At 39.8% G+C, this 18,635-nt stretch overlaps 1 protein-coding gene across 1 annotated transcript in view; it reads left to right on the top strand.

Moving 5' to 3' along the window:
• The window catches only part of MTHFD1L (methylenetetrahydrofolate dehydrogenase (NADP+ dependent) 1 like), a 1,099,716-nt gene that overhangs the window by 275,930 nt on the left and 805,151 nt on the right, over positions 1-18,635 (top strand). The window lies entirely within an intron of this gene.

Raw genomic sequence — 18,635 nt, 5'->3', positions numbered from 1 at the left:
AACAGTATAAAATATATATTTTGTAATATTTATGCACCTAATAAATTTTCAATAGCATTTTGGGTTCAGATTCAAAATAAAATATTTCAGTATCAAAGGGAAAATTTAATTATATGTGGAGATTTTAACATGACTATTTGCCCAGCATTGGATCGTTTTTCGAAAAAGAACGCTGCAGAATATGAGAAAAATGCGAAATACTTTAATAAATTCTGCAATAAATTCGGTTTGATTGATATTTGGCGAATCCAAAATCCTCGGGTTCGAGCTTTTACATGTGAGTCTAAGGCCTATAGGACCTTTTCCAGGATCGATCTCTTTTTAATCTCAGAAGCATTAGCGGTACGACAAGTTAAAGCTGGTATTGGTGAGTTTTTGATATCCGATCATGCTATTATCTCCTTGTTTTTTATTAGACCAGAAGTGGCTGGGCCCGCGGGACCCGTTTTTTGTTTTCCGCGTTTCTTATATGCTAATGCCAGATTTACATCCTGGATTAAAAATGTATGGCATGAATTTTCAAGATTTAATTCTGAATGCAGGCACAAAGTCGAGATCTTCTGTGAGACCGCCAAAGCTGTAATGCGTTGAGAAATTATTGCTTATATGAGTAAACGCTATAAAAAGATTAAGGAGCAGGGGTTTCAATTGGCTAATAATGTTAAGGCGGCTTATAGGAAAGTTTATTTTGATCCTTCCCCCCTGAATTGGTCAATTTATCTGGAGGCTAGAAAGGAAAGAGAGGTTTTTTTAAAACAAAAATCTCAAGAGGAGGAGACAAGACTGAATTTAAAGTATAAGAGCTTTCATGGGTGCTCTGCAAAATACTTGGCAAGTCTTACCAGAAATAGAAAAAAGAGGAATTTTATCCCTGTTATTAAAAGTGGCGATGACAGGTTCTTTAAACCAGCTGAAATTTGCCAGGTATTTCATAAGTTTTATCAACAATTGTATACTGCGACTGATATCAATCTACATACTCAAAATGCTTTCTGGTCCAAAATTAGCATTCCTAAGATCCAAGTAGACGAGTTGGTAATGCTAAATCAACCGATAACCCAAGAGGAGATAAGTAACACAATTGACAGACTTAAATTGAACAAAGCAGCTGGTCCCGATGGGCTCCCTGCCGAATTCTTTAAAGCCTGTAAGGTGGAATTGGTACCAGTATTGGAAGATCTATACAATAATAACTATCTTTTAGAGAATGATATTTCGGATTATTTTGCGGCTGCAAATATTTCACTTATTTTGAAAAAAGGCAAAAACCCGGAAGATCCGGGCCTCTTATAGGCCAATATCAGTTCTCAACACTGATTATAAAATAATGGCCAGGATTATATCTGCTAGGTTTAATTGTTGTTTACAGAAGTTGATTCATATTGACCAGACAGGGTTTATGTCTTCAAGAAACCCGACTAAGAATATTCGAAAACTCACCACCTTTTTAGATTACGCATGGAGTTCAGATCAAGAGTCAAATAAGACGCCAATATCTGATTCGGCTGTTTTGACTTTAGACACAGTCAAGGCTTTTGACTCTATTGCCTGGGAACATCTATTTCGATCTCTGGAAAATTTTGGGTTCTTATGTAGTTTTATTCGATATATTCATAAAATCTATTCAAACCCTATTTCATATCTGTTGGTAAATGGCACTCAGTCTTCAAAGATAATTTTATATCGAGGTACCAGGCAGGGCTGCCCATTATCCCCTCTTTTATTTAATGTGGCATTAGAACCCTTAGCGGTTAGATTTCGTGATGTGTTAACTGGTATCTCAGTAGGTTCATACTGTCTTAAGACCCTGCTTTATGCAGATGATATGTTGCTATTTGTAGATAATGTCTATCAATGTATCCCAGTAATTGTACAAACTCTTGCAGAGTACAGTTCATTTTCGGGTTATTTAGTTAATCTTGAGAAAAGTGATCTGATGTGTTCTGGTAACAGTCCTTCATGTATGAAGGATATTCCATTCAAACTCGTAAATACTATTAAATACCTTGGATTAGAGTTACACAGGAATCCAAAGTTATGGTATGCTGCAAATTATTCTCCTTTATTAGTAAAAATTAAAGAGGATCTTCAGCTTTGGGCGTCTTATCCTCTGTCGATTTCTGCAAAGGTAAATTTAATAAAAATGATCATCTTCCCTCGTCTTCTTTATGCTATGCAAAATTTACCTTTTTTAATATCTAATTCAGATATTAAAAAATTATACGGTTATTTTTCTAAATTTATCTGGAAGGATAAAAAACCCAGAATAGCGTTGGGGAGGCTTATGCAGAAGACTGGCGCTGGGGGCTTGGCTTTACCTGATTCTATCTTGATTGGGTTGCTGAAACCCACTTAATAACTGGCCAAGAAGAAGCATTCTATATTCGTCCTTTTTTGTTAAAAGCTATTCTGCATTGTAACCCTAGACAGCTCCCGTCTAATATCTGTAGAATAATATCCTTTAAAAATATTGTTATAGCATGGCAGAAGTTTTGTGCTGTGACAGGAATAGATCCTTCCTTTTCAGATTTTCTTCCCATACAAGGTAACCCCAAGTTCATACCAGGTATTTATCATAAGGTATTTAAATCTTGGGCAAATAAAGGTTTATCGCTGGTTAAGCAATTGTTGGCGCGAAAATTATCTGATAAATACAGCGGAACAGATTTTTCAAACCTATGATTTACCTAGATCTGACTTGTTTGCCTATTTTCAAATTCGTCACTATATACACGAGCAGAATTGTACGAATGGGCGGGTGGAGGCTTGGTCGGATATCAGAACTCTAATTAAAAAATTTAACGGTGGAGTTACATCCATACCTGGATAAAATTAGCAATTGGTTGTATCCGGTTATTTCTGAGATTGATGAGAGGATCATACAAAGTTTCAACATGTTAAATAAATGTAGGATATCCATGAGCTGGAAAGAATCACATATGAAGCTTTTGAACAATTTTTATTTGCATCCGCTCAAAATTCAAAATTTTTTCGCTTATAGTTCAAGTAATTGTCCTCGGTGTGCCTTTTATAAAGCAGATTTATTCCACATGTTTTGGTTCTGTCCCAAAATCAATCAATTATGGCTTAAAGTCTGTTTTTGGTTTAATGTATAAATGTTTAATATAAATGCTTCTTTAAATGCTTCTTTTTCGGTACAAGACGTGGTTTTATTGTTTATCTCTCCCGATAGTAGATATTCTCGCTCAACCCTTATTTTGAATACGATAATTTTGGCGGTTCGCCATCTTATTCTCAAGAATTGGAAGGCGAACAGAGTACCGAGTTTTTCGCTTGTTCTTAAAGAAATCCAAGAACAAGTCATCTTTGAATCATTTCATTTAAAGGATGCCTCTGAGAAGAGAATTGATGATTTTCTCCAGGGATGGTTACCTATTATCAAGTCTTATCCTGTTTTGGTTCAAAGACAGATCCTTTCCCCGTTCTGTTCATCTATCAGTTTCGCGGAATTAGTACTTTTAGGGAAATTGCCATCCGCATGGATTAGTATTGGCCCATAAAGCACCTGAGGGTATAGGTGGGTGTAAGACTGAGGCCCGGCGGAGGGGGGGAGGCGGGGAGGAAGAAGAGAAAATATTTTAAATTATTATTTATTTATTTTTTTCTTCTTCTTGTGGTTCATGTAATTTTGAAAAAAAAAAAAAAAATCCAGTAAGACAAAGTGGATCATGGCAAAATATATGTATTTTGATAATTCTTTTTTTTATTTACTGATATGGAGTGTTTTGCCGGTGCTTGTTTATGAAATGATGTTATGTCTTGGGGAGTACAATAAAAATGTATTAAAAAAAAAAAAAGACTGCGAGGCATAGCGTTGGCTCCTTACCTGGACAATATCCTGATACAGGCGTCAAGCTTTCAAATTGCCAAATCTCATACAGAGATAGTTCTGGCATTCCTGAGGTCCCATGGGTGGAAAGTGAACGAAGAAAAGAGTTCTCTATCTCCTCTCACGAGGGTTTCCTTCCTAGGGACTCTAATAGATTCTGTAGAAATGAAAATATACCTGACAGAGTCCAGGTTATCAAAACTTCTAAATGCTTACCGTGTTCTTCACTCCATTCCGCACCCCACGGTGGCTCAGTGCATGGAAGTAATCGGCTTAATGGTAGCGGCGATGGACATAGTGCCATTCGCGCGCCTGCATCTCAGACCGCTGCAATTATGCATGCTCAGTCAGTGGAATGGGGATTACACAGATTTGTCCCCTCTACTAAATCTGGATCAGGAAACCAGAGATTCTCTTCTCTGGTGGTTATCTCGGGCCCATCTGTCCAAGGGTATGACCTTTCGCAGACCAGATTGGACAATTGTAACAACAGATGCCAGCCTTCTAGGTTGGGGTGCAGTCTGGAACTCCCTGAAGGCTCAGGGTTCATGGACTCAGGAGGAGAAACTCCTCCCAATAAATATTCTGGAGTTAAGAGCAATATTCAATGCTCTTCTGGCTTGGCCTCAGCTAGCAACACTGAGGTTCATCAGATTTCAGTCGGACAACATCACGACTGTGGCTTACATCAACCATCAAGGGGGAGCCAGGAGTTCCCTAGCGATGTCAGAAGTCTCCAAGATAATTCGCTGGGCAGAGACTCACTCTTGCCACCTGTCAGCGATCCATATCCCAGATGTAGAGAACTGGGAGGCGGATTTTCTAAGTCGTCAGACTTTTCATCCGGGGGAATGGGAACTCCATCCGGAGATGTTTGCGCAATTGGTTCTCCGTTGGGGCAAACCAGAATTGGATCTCATGGCGTCTCGCCAGAACGCCAAGCTTCCTTGTTACGGATCCAGGTCCAGGGAGCCAGAAGCGGCACTGATAGATGCTCTAGCAGCGCCTTGGTTCTTCAACCTGGCATATGTGTTTCCACCGTTTCCTCTGCTCCCTCGTCTGATTGCCAAAATCAAACAGGAAAGAGCATTGGTGATATTGATAGCACCTGCGTGGCCACGCAGGACCTGGTATGCAGACCTAGTGGACATGTCATCCTTTCCACCATGGACTCTGCCTCTGAGACAAGACCTTCTAATACAAGGTCCTTTCAATCATCCGAATCTACTTTCTCTGAGACTGACTGCATGGAGATTGAACGCTTGATCCTATCAAAGCGTGGCTTCTCCGAGTCAGTAATTGATACCTTAATACAGGCACGAAAGCCTGTCACCAGGAAAATTTACCACAAGATATGGCGTAAATATCTTCATTGGTGTGAATCCAAGAATTACTCATGGAGTAGGGTTAGGATTCCTAGGATACTGTCCTTCCTCCAAGAGGGTTTGGACAAAAGATTATCAGCTAGTTCTTTAAAGGTACAGATTTCTGCTCTGTCTATTCTTTTACACAAGCGTCTGGCAGAAGTTCCAGACGTTCAGGCATTTTGTCAGGCTTTAGTTAGAATTAAGCCTGTGTTTAAACCTGTTGCTCCTCCATGGAGCTTAAACTTGGTTCTTAAAGTTCTTCAAGGGGTTCCGTTTGAACCCCTTCATTCTATTGATATCAAACTTCTTTCATGGAAAGTTCTTTTTCTGATGGATATTTCCTCGGCTCGAAGAGTCTCTGCGTTATCTGCCTTATCTGCCTTACATTGTGATTCTCCTTATCTGATCTTTCATTCAGATAAAGTTGTTCTGCGTACAAAACCTGTGTTTTTACCTAAGGTGGTTTCTAACAAGAATATCAATCAAGAGATTGTTGTTCCATCATTATGTCCTAATCCTTCTTCAAAGAAGGAACGTATTTTGCATAATCTAGACGTAGTCCGTGCCTTGAAGTTTTACTTACAGGCTACTAAAGATTTTCACCAAACATCTAACCTGTTTGTTGTTTACTCTGGACAGAGGAGAGGTCAGAAGGCCTCGGCAACCTCTTTTTCTTTTTGGCTTCGGAGTATAATCCGTTTAGCCTATGAGACTGCTGGACAGCAGCCTCCTGAAAGGATTACAGCTCATTCTACTAGAGCTGTGGCTTCCACCTGGGCCTTTAAAAATGAGGCCTCTGTTGAACAGATTTGCAAGGCTGCAACTTGGTCTTCCCTTCATACTTTTTCCAAATTTTACAAATTTGATACTTTTGCTTCTTCGGAGGCTGTTTTTGGGAGAAAGGTTCTACAGGCAGTGGTTCCTTCCGTTTAAGTTCCTGCCTTGTCCCTCCCATCATCCGTGTACTTTAGCTTTGGTATTGGTATCCCACAAATAATGGATGATCCGTGGACTGGATACACTTAACAAGAGAAAACATAATTTATGCTTACCTGATAAATTTATTTCTCTTGTAGTGTATCCAGTCCACGGCCCGCCCTTCAGGCAGGTCTATATTTTAATTAAACTACATTCACCACTGCACCCTATGGTTTCTCCTTTTCTCGGCTTGTTTCGGTCGAATGACTGGATATGGCAGTGAGGGGAGGAGCTATATAGCAGCTCTGCTGTGGGTGATCCTCTTGCAACTTCCTGTTGGGAAGGAGAATATCCCACAAGTAATGGATGATCCGTGGACTGGATACACTACAAGATAAATAAATTTATCAGGTAAGCATAAATTGTTTTTTTTAAGACCGAGTACAAGTACCGATACTTTTTTTCAAATACTCACTGATACCAATTACCGATTTTTTTAATGTCATGTCAGTTTACCAAGCACAATACAGACTAATGATTTAAGATTGCTTCTTTATAATTATGAACTTTATCTCAAAAGACATTTTGAAATAATAGAACAGTTTTATATGCTTGTTGTCACAAAGTTCATAGAACATGTTTATAAATAAAATTATTACAATAACATATATTAATAATAACAACAATAAATAACAGCTGCAGCAGCTGGGACTGGAAAGCTTCAATTTAAAGGGGTGATTACTGGATGCAGTTGGGTTGTAGGGTGCCTATATAACTGATAAATCTGACACTTGTACTTAATACAATAAGTCGTATAATTTAATTCTGAAAATAATATTGAGGAAGGAGTATCCCAGTAATCCCCTTTGTGAAAAATGGGGCATTTGTATTCTACTGACTCAACAGAAAATAGGGCTGGTCTTCATATTTTTCCTGGGCTGCTTCTTATTCTCAGTCCAGCCCTGGCTAAGGGTGTTCCTCAGAGTACAGTATATTTTGAGCATAATTGTGCAAGATGAGAGGCTTCCAGCTGTAAAGTAGCAGCTTTTAAAGCACTGCTCTGACGTAAAATAATACAAATAACAGCAATTTGTATTGGCAGAACAGAAGTGAGCAATTCTTAGTTAAGTCTCCACTCCAGCTTAAAATGAAATGGGAACATACAGTTTGAAAAACGCCACAAGATGGCATATGGGTATGAATTGGAGGTATCGGTTTAAGTATCGGTGCGTTTGCACGAGTACTAGTATCGGTATCGGTGCAACCCTAGTGTGTGTATGTATATATATATATATATATATATATATATATATATGTGTGTGTGTGTGTCTATATATATATATATATATATATATATATGTGTGTGTGTCTATATATATATATATATATATATATATATATATGTGTGTGTGTGTGTGTGTCTATATATATATATATATATATATATATATATATATATATATGTGTGTGTGTGTATATATATATATATATATATATATGTGTGTGTGTGTATATATATATATATATATATATATATATATATATATATATATATATATATGCATATATATATATAAATACAACTTGAGAAGAGAGGATTGAACATATATCTAAGTCAATCAAAGCGGGACACTGGCTGCACTAAAAGTCTATCAAAAGCCTTTATTATCAAAAAACTCACAGTTTTAACAGGCTGTCTACCCTCCACCCTATTCCTAAAACCGTGCAACTATACCCTATTAAATTACATAAACATTAGAACAAGCCGGCCGGCAGACAAGCCAAATTGCAACAGTAACTAATTATTACAGCTGTGATGTAGTGCAACCATGAAAATATGAACTATGTATCAATATCGATATCCAAAAGGTCCATTTAAATTTACATGGGGCCCCAAAAATTGCAATTATACTGCTTGTTATGGATTGATAAAAGTCCAGGCACTTAGTGTTGAAAACACGCTCTGGTAAGTTCAATTCCTCCAGGTATCAATGCAATGTGGTAACACCTTTCTGCTGTACTTGTTATGCTGTGCATATAACTGGCTCCATCGGCAACTGAATTATTAGGATAAATAACGCACAATGTACTATGGCAGGACAGACCAGGCCGTCCACCGCAAGAGTGTCCAGCCTTATACAGGAATAATATCAGCTGTACCTGCTTTCCAGTTTGATCAACCTGAACAGTTCTTAGTTTACTTTCGGCTTCTTCACTTGCTCACCGCCATGTACGCTTCAGCGTTGTTGTTCGATTTCAAATTCCGCTGGCTCGTTCACAGCTATTCACCTCCTGTGCATGCTCAATCATGACGCGTTTCTCCCCTCCCACATAGGGCTGAGTGTCGGGGCCTCATCAGATGTATTGGTTGAGGGGTGTGTATCTGCTTTTGTACTCTCATTAGCTCAAAAAGTCCACCCCTTAAACAGCACTCGCTTACTTGACAGCTGGTTTTAAACAACTATTATTTACTACGGTTTAAAAGTTGCACAGTATCGGAACTGATCATTACTATATACACTATTTTTAGTTACCACATCATGGCTTTCATATGCGTAGAAATCTATTGCAGTTTCACATTAGAGAATTAGCTTTAGAAACATTGTTTGTTGTTTGATCTTAGCACATTTAGATATGTGATCTAGTTAGGGACATGCTTTTTTGCAGACCCGACCACATTAATCTGGATTTTCCTCTAGGAAACCTGAATCTTTAACTCTTTTGATAACCACAGTAGTAGATTTATTACACATCTTATGTCACATAAATATTCAAGTTTACCATCATATCAACATATATCTTATCGATATGCATTTAGAGGTTTTTTGTAAAGTGTTTACTGGATCTATGTTCTGAAAGCACATTTAATTCTCAAATTAATCAAAGGGGCTTGCATCATTGCTTTTGTCACAATAAGACTAAAGGGTGTTTTCACCTCTTATATCGCTTATGGATATTAAAACATCTTATCTATATGACAGTATGTTCCTATATGCTTAAAGTAACATACATTTAAAGGGATTTTTTTACGTTTCGATTTGGTGGTCACAGAAAACATGCATACTCTATCTTTTCATTTAGGCCCATTGGGCTTAGTGTGTTTAATCTGAAGATCCACCTTGATTCATGTTGCAAAATAATTCTATCAAGATGACCTCCTCGTTTATTTTGTTTTAAGCACTCAATGCCCATAATTTGCAATTTATTGTGATCTGAGCTGTGAAAAGTCTTAAAATGTCTTGCAACTGGGCTGTCCATGTCCTCATTTTTAATGTCATCTCAATGTTCTCGTATTCTGCTTTTCAGCTCTCTGGTGGTCTTTCCTACATAGAACTTGGGGCATGGACAGTTCAGTAGATATGACATTTTTGGAAGTACATGAGATTCTTTCCCTCACATAATATGCCTTGCTTCCTGTTTGGGTACTAAAAGTATTAGATCTCTTCATGTATGTGCAATAGACGCAATGCCCACAGGGAGCGCTACCTCCTCTGTGTTGTCTGTCTGTTAACCAGTTTTTAGGTTCCTCCTATTTAAATTCACTATGAACCAACATGTCTTTGATACTGGGAGCTCTCCTGGCTGTCAGTAACGGGTACTCCGATATGCACCCTTGGAGTGACATATCATTAGATAATATATGCCAGTGGCTATTGAGAATGTGTTTCAGTTTATTCCAGTGTGAGTTATACTTTGTAATTAATCTCACCTGTGTGTCACTATTGTTCCTCTTTTTTGAATAAAGGAGATCACCTCTACATGTCGTCCTAGCTCTCACCCAGGCCTTCCTGATTATATTACGTGAATATCCTCTAGATAAAAATCTGTCAGCCATTATTTGTGCTTGTTCTTCAAACACCTTTGGTGTCTTCAGCCTTAGGAATTGGCCTATAGGGACACCTTTCTTTTGGGGCTCAGGGTGATGGCTACTTGCTTCCAATAAACTGTTGGTTGCAGTTTTTTTGCGATTAATGTTTGTGTGAAGTGTGTTATTTTGCTTGAGAATTTCTAAGTCAAGAAAAATGGCACTGTCAGGACTAATATTATATGTGAGAAACAGATTTAAATCATTTTTGTTGAGGATTTTTACAAAATTGTGAACAGATCCTTCATCTCCCTTCCAGAGGATTAGGATGTCGTCCACGAACCTGAGCCAAAGCACAATGTGCTTATCGACCCATTCAGAAAGTTCGTGGAATACATACTTTGTCTCCCAATAGCCTAGGTGCAAACATGCGTATGTCGGGGCGCATGTTGCACCCATGGCTGTTCCTCTCAACTGCCTAAATAGTCTGCCATCAAAAGAAAAAATATTGTTCTTTAGAACAAATTCTAATAGGCATAGAATCCATTCTGTATTGTCCCTGTACTCATCCCCCCTCAATTCCAAAAAAATATCTGGCTGCATTTAAGCCTGCTTGATGAGGGATGGAGGAGTACAGGGACTCTACGTCGAGAGTCACCAATAGCAAGTCCTGTTCAACTGTGATTTCTCCAACATATGTGTGTCCGGTCCACGGCGTCATCCTTACTTGTGGGATATTCTCTTCCCCAACAGGAAATGGCAAAGAGCCCAGCAAAGCTGGTCACATGATCCCTCCTAGGCTCCGCCTTCCCCAGTCATTCTCTTTGCCGTTGTACAGGCAACATCTCCACGGAGATGGCTTAGAGTTTTTTGGTGTTTAAATGTAGTTTTTATTCTTCAATCAAGAGTTTGTTATTTTAAAATAGTGCTGGTATGTACTATTTACTCTGAAACAGAAAAGAGATGAAGATTTCTGTTTGTAAGAGGAAAATGATTTTAGCAACCGTTACTAAAATCGATGGCTGTTTCCACACAGGACTGTTGAGAGGAATTAACTTCAGTTGGGGGAAACAGTGAGCAGACTTTTGCTGCTTGAGGTATGACACATTTCTAACAAGACTTGGTAATGCTGGAAGCTGTCATTTTCCCTATGGGATCCGGTAAGCCATTTTTATTAAATAAGAATAAAGGGCTTCACAAGGGCTTTTAAGACTGGTAGACATTTTCTGGGCTAAAACGATTGATTTATAAGCATTTTTAATACTTCATAGCTTTGAGGAGTTATTTTATTCTTGGGAATTATGTAAAATAACCGGCAGGCACTGTATTGGACACCTTTTTCACTGGGGGCTTTCTCTAATCATAGGCAGAGCCTCATTTTCGCGCCTCTATTGCGCAGTTGTTTTTTGGGAAACAAGACATGCAGATGCATGTGTGAGGAGCTCAGATACATAGAAAAAGCTTACTGAAGGCGTCATTTGGTATCGTATTCCCCTTTGGGCTTGGTTGGGTCTCAGCAAAGCAGATACCAGGGACTGTATAGGGGTTAAATATAAAAACGGATCCGGTTCCGTTATTTTAAGAGTTAAAGCTTTCAAATTTGGTGTGCAATACTTTTAAGGCTTTAAGACACTGTGGTGAAATTTTGGTGAAATTTGAACAATTCCTTCATACTTTTTCACATTTGCAGTAATAAAGTGTGTTCAGTTTAAAATTTAAAGTGACAGTAACGGTTTTATTTTAAAACGTTTTTTGTACTTTGTTATCAAGTTTATGCCTGTTTAACATGTCTGAACTATCAGATAGACTGTGTTCTGTATGTGGGGAAGCCAAGGTTCCTTCTCATTTAAATAGATGTGATTTATGTGACACAAAATTTAGAGAAAATGATGCCCAAGATGATTCCTCAAGTGAGGGGAGTAAGCATGGTACTGCATCATCCCCTCCTTCGTCTACGCCAGTCTTGCCCACACAGGAGGCCCCTAGTACATCTAGTGCGCCAATACTCCTTACTATGCAACAATTAACGGCTGTAATGGATAATTCTATCAAAAACATTTTAGCCAAAATGCCCACTTATCAGCGAAAGCGCGACTGCTCTGTTTTAGAAAATACTGAAGAGCATGAGGACGCTGATGATATTGGTTCTGAAGTGCCCCTACACCAGTCTGAGGGGGCCAGGGAGGTTTTGTCTGAGGGAGAAATTTCAGATTCAGGGAAAATTTCTCAGCAAGCTGAACCTGATGTGATTACATTCAAATTTAAATTGGAACATCTCCGCGCTCTGCTTAAGGAGGTGTTATCTACTCTGGATGATTGTGAGAATTTGGTCATTCCAGAGAAATTATGTAAGATGGACAAGTTCCTAGAGGTCCCGGGGCCCCCCGAAGCTTTTCCTATACCCAAGCGGGTGGCGGACATTGTAAACAAAGAATGGGAAAGGCCCGGCATACCTTTTGTCCCTCCCCCTATATTTAAGAAATTGTTTCCTATGGTCGACCCCAGAAAGGACTTATGGCAGTCCCCAAGGTCGAGGGGGCGGTTTCTACTCTAAACAAACGCACCACTATCCCTATAGAAGATAGTTGTGCTTTCAAAGATCCTATGGATAAAAAATTAGAGGGTTTGCTTAAAAAGATGTTTGTTCAGCAAGGTTACCTTCTACAACCAATTTCATGCATTGTTCCTGTCACTACAGCAGCGTGTTTCTGGTTCGATGAACTAGAAAAGTCGCTCAATAAAGATTCTTCTTATGAGGAGATTATGGACAGAATTCATGCTCTCAAATTGGCTAACTCTTTTACTTTAGACGCCACTTTGCAATTGGCTAGATTAGCGACGAAAAATTCTGGGTTTGCTATTGTGGTGCGCAGAGCGCTTTGGCTAAAATCTTGGTCAGCGGATGCGTCTTCCAAGAACAAATTGCTTAACATTCCTTTCAAGGGGAAAACGCTGTTTGGCCCTGACTTGAAAGAGATTATTTCTGATATCACTGGGGGTAAGGGCCACGCCCTTCCTCAGGATAGGTCTTTCAAGGCTAAAAATAAACCAAATTTTCGTCCCTTTCGCAGAAACGGACCAGCCCCAAGTGCTACATCCTCTAAGCAAGAGGGTAATACTTCTCAAGCCAAGCCAGCCTGGAGGCCAATGCAAGGCTGGAACAAAGGTAAGCAGGCCAAGAAACCTGCCACTGCTACCAAGACAGCATGAGATGTTGGCCCCCGATCCGGGACCGGATCTGGTGGGGGGCAGACTTTCTCTCTTCGCTCAGGCTTGGGCAAGAGATGTTCTGGATCCTTGGGCGCTAGAAATAGTCTCCCAAGGTTATCTTCTGGAATTCAAGGGGCTTCCCCCAAGGGGGAGGTTCCACAGGTCTCAATTGTCTTCAGACCACATAAAAAGACAGGCATTCTTACATTGTGTAGAAGACCTGTTAAAAATGGGAGTGATTCATCCTGTTCCATTAGGAGAACAAGGGATGGGATTCTACTCCAATCTGTTCATAGTTCCCAAAAAAGAGGGAACATTCAGACCAATCTTAGATCTCAAGATCCTAAACAAGTTTCTCAAGGTTCCATCGTTCAAAATGGAAACCATTCGGACAATTCTTCCTTCCATCCAGGAAGGTCAATTCATGACCACGGTGGATTTAAAGGATGCGTATCTACATATTCTTATCCACAAGGAACATCATCGGTTCCTAAGGTTCGCCTTTCTGGACAAGCATTACCAGTTTGTGGCACTTCTATTCGGATTAGCCACTGCTCCAAGAATTTTCACAAAGGTACTAGGGTCCCTTCTAGCGGTGCTACGACCAAGGGGCATTGCAGTAGTACCTTACTTGGACGACATTCTGATTCAAGCGTCGTCCCTTCCACAAGCAAAGGCTCATACGGACATTGTCCTGGCCTTTCTCAGATCTCACGGGTGGAAAGTGAACGTAGAAAAAAGTTCTCTATCTCCGTCAACAAGAGTTCCCTTCTTGGGAACAATAATAGACTCCTTAGAAATGAAGATTTTTCTGACAGAGGCCAGAAAATCAAAACTTTTAAGCTCTTGTCAAGTACTTCATTCTGTTCCTCTTCCTTCCATAGCGCAGTGCATGGAAGTAATAGGTTTGATGGTCGCGGCAATGGACATAGTTCCTTTTGCGCGAATTCATCTGAGACCATTACAACTGTGCATGCTCAGTCAGTGGAATGGGGATTATACAGACTTGTCTCCGACGATACAAGTAGATCAGAGGACCAGAGATTCACTCCGTTGGTGGCTGACCCTGGACAACCTGTCACAGGGGATGAGCTTCCGCAGACCAGAGTGGGTCATTGTCACGACCGACGCCAGTCTGGTGGGCTGGGGCGCGGTCTGGGGACTCCTGAAAGCTCAGGGTCTTTGGTCTCGGGAAGAATCTCTTCTCCCGATCAATATTCTGGAACTGAGAGCGATATTCAATGCTCTCAAGGCTTGGCCTCAGCTAGCAAAGGCCAAATTCATACGGTTTCAATCGGACAACATGACGACTGTTGCGTATATCAACCATCAAGGGGGAACAAGGAGTTCCCTGGCGATGGAAGAAGTGACCAAAATCATTCAATGGGCGGAGACTCACTCCTGCCACTTGTCTGCGATCCACATCCCAGGAGTGGAAAATTGGGAAGCGGCTTTTCTGAGTCGTCAGACATTTCATCCGGGGGAGTGGGAACTCCATCCGGAAATCTTTGCCCAAATTACTCAATTGTGGGGCATTCCAGACATGGATCTGATGGCCTCTCGTCAGAACTTCAAGGTTCCTTGCTACGGGTCCAGATCCAGGGATCCCAAGGCGACTCTAGTAGATGCACTAGTAGCACCTTGGACCTTCAACCTAGCTTATGTATTCCCACCGTTTCCTCTCATCCCCAGGCTGGTAGCCAGGATCAATCAGGAGAGGGCATCAGTGATCTTGATAGCTCCTGCGTGGCCACGCAGGACTTGGTATGCAGACCTGGTGAATATGTCATCGGCTCCACCATGGAAGCTACCTTTGAGACGGGACCTTCTTGTTCAAGGTCCGTTCGAACATCCGAATCTGGTCTCACTCCAACTGACTGCTTGGAGATTGAATGCTTGATTTTATCAAAGCGAGGGTTCTCAGATTCTGTCATTGATACTCTTGTTCAGGCCAGAAAGCCTGTAACTAGAAAAATCTACCACAAAATATGGAAAAAATATATCTGTTGGTGTGAATCTAAAGGATTCCCATGGAATAAGATAAAAATTCCTAAGATTCTATCCTTTCTTCAAGAAGGTTTGGAGAAAGGATTATCTGCAAGTTCTTTGAAGGGACAGATTTCTGCTTTATCTGTTTTACTTCACAAAAAGCTGGCGGCTGTGCCAGATGTTCAAGCTTTTGTTCAGGCTCTGGTTAGAATCAAGCCTGTTTACAAACCTTTGACTCCTCCTTGGAGTCTCAATTTAGTTCTTTCAGTTCTTCAGGGGGTTCCGTTTGAACCCTTACATTCCGTAGATATTAAGTTATTATCTTGGAAAGTTTTGTTTTTGGTTGCAATTTCTTCTGCTAGAAGAGTTTCAGAGTTATCTGCTCTGCAGTGTTCTCCTCCTTATCTGGTGTTTCATGCAGATAAGGTGGTTTTGCGCACTAAACCTGGTTTTCTTCCGAAAGTTGTTTCTAACAAAAACATTAACCAGGAGATAGTCGTGCCTTCTTTGTGTCCGAATCCAGGTTCAAAGAAGGAACGTTTGTTGCACAATTTGGATGTAGTTCGTGCTTTAAAATTCTATTTAGATGCTACAAAGGATTTCAGACAAACATCTTCCTTGTTTGTTGTTTATTCTGGTAAAAGGAGAGGTCAAAAAGCAACTTCTACCTCTCTCTCTTTTTGGCTTAAAAGCATCATCAGATTGGCTTACGAGACTGCCGGACGGCAGCCTCCTGAAAGAATCACAGCTCATTCCACTAGGGCCGTGGCTTCCACATGGGCCTTCAAGAACGAGGCTTCTGTTGATCAGATATGTAAGGCAGCGACTTGGTCTTCACTGCACACTTTTACTAAATTTTACAAATTTGATACTTTTGCTTCTTCTGAGGCTATTTTTGGGAGAAAGGTTTTGCAAGCCGTGGTGCCTTCCATCTAGGTGACCTGATTTGCTCCCTCCCATCATCCGTGTCCTAAAGCTTTGGTATTGGTTCCCACAAGTAAGGATGACGCCGTGGACTGGACACACCTATGTTGGAGAAAACAGAATTTATGTTTACCTGATAAATTACTTTCTCCAACGGTGTGTCCGGTCCACGGCCCGCCCTGGTTTTTTAATCAGGTCTGATAATTTATTTTCTTTAACTACAGTCACCACGGTATCATATGATTTCTCCTATGCAAATATTCCTCCTTTACGTCGGTCGAATGACTGGGGAAGGCGGAGCCTAGGAGGGATCATGTGACCAGCTTTGCTGGGCTCTTTGCCATTTCCTGTTGGGGAAGAGAATATCCCACAAGTAAGGATGACGCCGTGGACCGGACACACCGTTGGAGAAAGTAATTTATCAGGTAAACATAAATTCTGTTTTTGTCGAGCTTTTTTAAAACGTCACTTGTGTCGCTGATATAAGACAGGGATTCGAGGAAAGGTCTCAGGAAATAGTCTACGTATCTACTGATACCTTCGGTGGGTCCACCAATGCTCGAGATGATTGGGCGACCTGGTGGACATTTTAAGTTTTTATGCACCTTGGGTATACAGTAGAACGTTGGTAAAATTGGATAGGGGTTAGCCAGTGACTGATGTTCTTTTATATTGATTAGACCTTCGCTTCTTGCCTTATTTAGAAGAAAGATTAGTTCATTACATGACCTGTCATAATCTTGCTAGGTTACTTTTTTATATTGTTCTTGTACTGACAGTTGTCTATTTACCTCCTTTACGTAGGCATCTTGATCTTGATATATATATGTATATATATATATATGTATGTGTGTGTGTGTGTATATATATATATATATATATGTGTGTGTATATGTGTTTGTGTGTGTGTATATATATATGTGTGTGTGTGTGTATATATATATATATATATATATATATATATATATATATATATATATATATATATATATATATATATATATATATATATATATATATACACACGCACACATACATACATATATATATATATATATATATATATATACACACACACACAAAACCCAGCACTCACTTACAAGCTCTCAGCTAAGATTTAAAATGGAAAGGTTAGTTACCGCATCTGGCCAAATGGGACAAGCCCAGGTACCTCGTCAAGGTCCTTTCCAATACCTGGGACCCTTAAACAGATACACAATGCAAGCTCTCAAATCCAAACAAACTGGGAACAAGGGAAGGGTGCACAGGATATGCAATCACCCTAGACATATACAAAACACGGAAGGGAACTGCACTCTCATACCAGACCGGGTACACATCCCATAACCCTGCAACATGTTCAGCCCTCGGTGCCACTGGCACTCACAGGAAGCTGTGCTGTCCCCAGAGTCACAGGCAGTTAACCCCAGACAGGTCTGGGTGCAAGAACCATAGTGAAAATTACAAAACAAATTAATACAACACACAGAGAAAACCCAGCACTCACTTACAAGCTTGATTAAAATAGCCAGTAGGTGGAGCTGTCCGCTTGTGTTGCAGCAAAAATATGCAAGCCAAGCAAGCTGAAATTAATCAGTTTAACCAGACCTGAGCTATCGAGCAGATTTCAAAGGAACAAGATCTTCCTGTCTATAAATCAGTCCAGATTGGAATGCATAGAAAGAACTGTTTGCAGAAAAATGCAAGTAAAGTCTGTGTTGTGTGATTATTTTATTAGGCTTAAAATGCTGTTTAGCAAATGTTTTTGTTCATTTAACTTAGTTTAATTATATATTCTGTGTTGTGTGATTATTTTGTTAGGTTTATAATGCTGTTCAGCTTTTAAAGTCTTAAAGGGACATGCCACCCTCATTTTTTCTTTTATGATTTAGAAAGAGAATGCCATTTTAAACATTTTTCTAATTTACTTATATTATCTAATTTGTTTTATTCTCTTGATATTCTTTGATGAAAATCATATCTAGATATGCTCACTAGCTGCTGATTGGTTGCTGCACATAGAAGCATCGTGTGATTGGCTCACCATGTGCATTGCTTTTTCTTCAACTAAGGATATTTAAAAAATGAAGCAAAATAAATAATGGAAGTAAATTGTAATGTTGTTTATATTTCTATTCTCTATCTGAATCATGAAAGAAAGATTTTGGGTTTAGTGGCCCTTTAATTTCAAAGATTTAAAAATAATGTGTTAGGTGTTACTCATGACAATTTTGAGAGGGGCCTGGAACCTAACTCCCTCACTTCCCATTGACTTACATTATAATCTGGGTTTCAATTTACAACGGTTTCGATTTACAACCATTCCTTCTGGAACATAACCCCGGTGTAAACTGAGGGCTACATATATATGTATGTATGTATGTATGCGTGGCCGGACTTTTAGCCGACGGACATTTGGCTGTCAGATAACAGTCTGGCCATGAAATAGATAACCCATGGTAAGGTTTTCTGTTGCGGCGCCCAAGGCTCTGATTAGAACAGAGCACTCTGGAGCGTATCTGCCCTCGTTCGAAATCAGAACATGCTTCAGCATTCTGTCCGTCGGCCAAAT

Source organism: Bombina bombina, chromosome 4 (assembly GCF_027579735.1).
Source record: "Bombina bombina isolate aBomBom1 chromosome 4, aBomBom1.pri, whole genome shotgun sequence".
Taxonomy (NCBI): Eukaryota; Metazoa; Chordata; class Amphibia; order Anura; family Bombinatoridae; genus Bombina; species Bombina bombina.
This window is presented reverse-complemented; position numbering and strand designations above follow the sequence as displayed.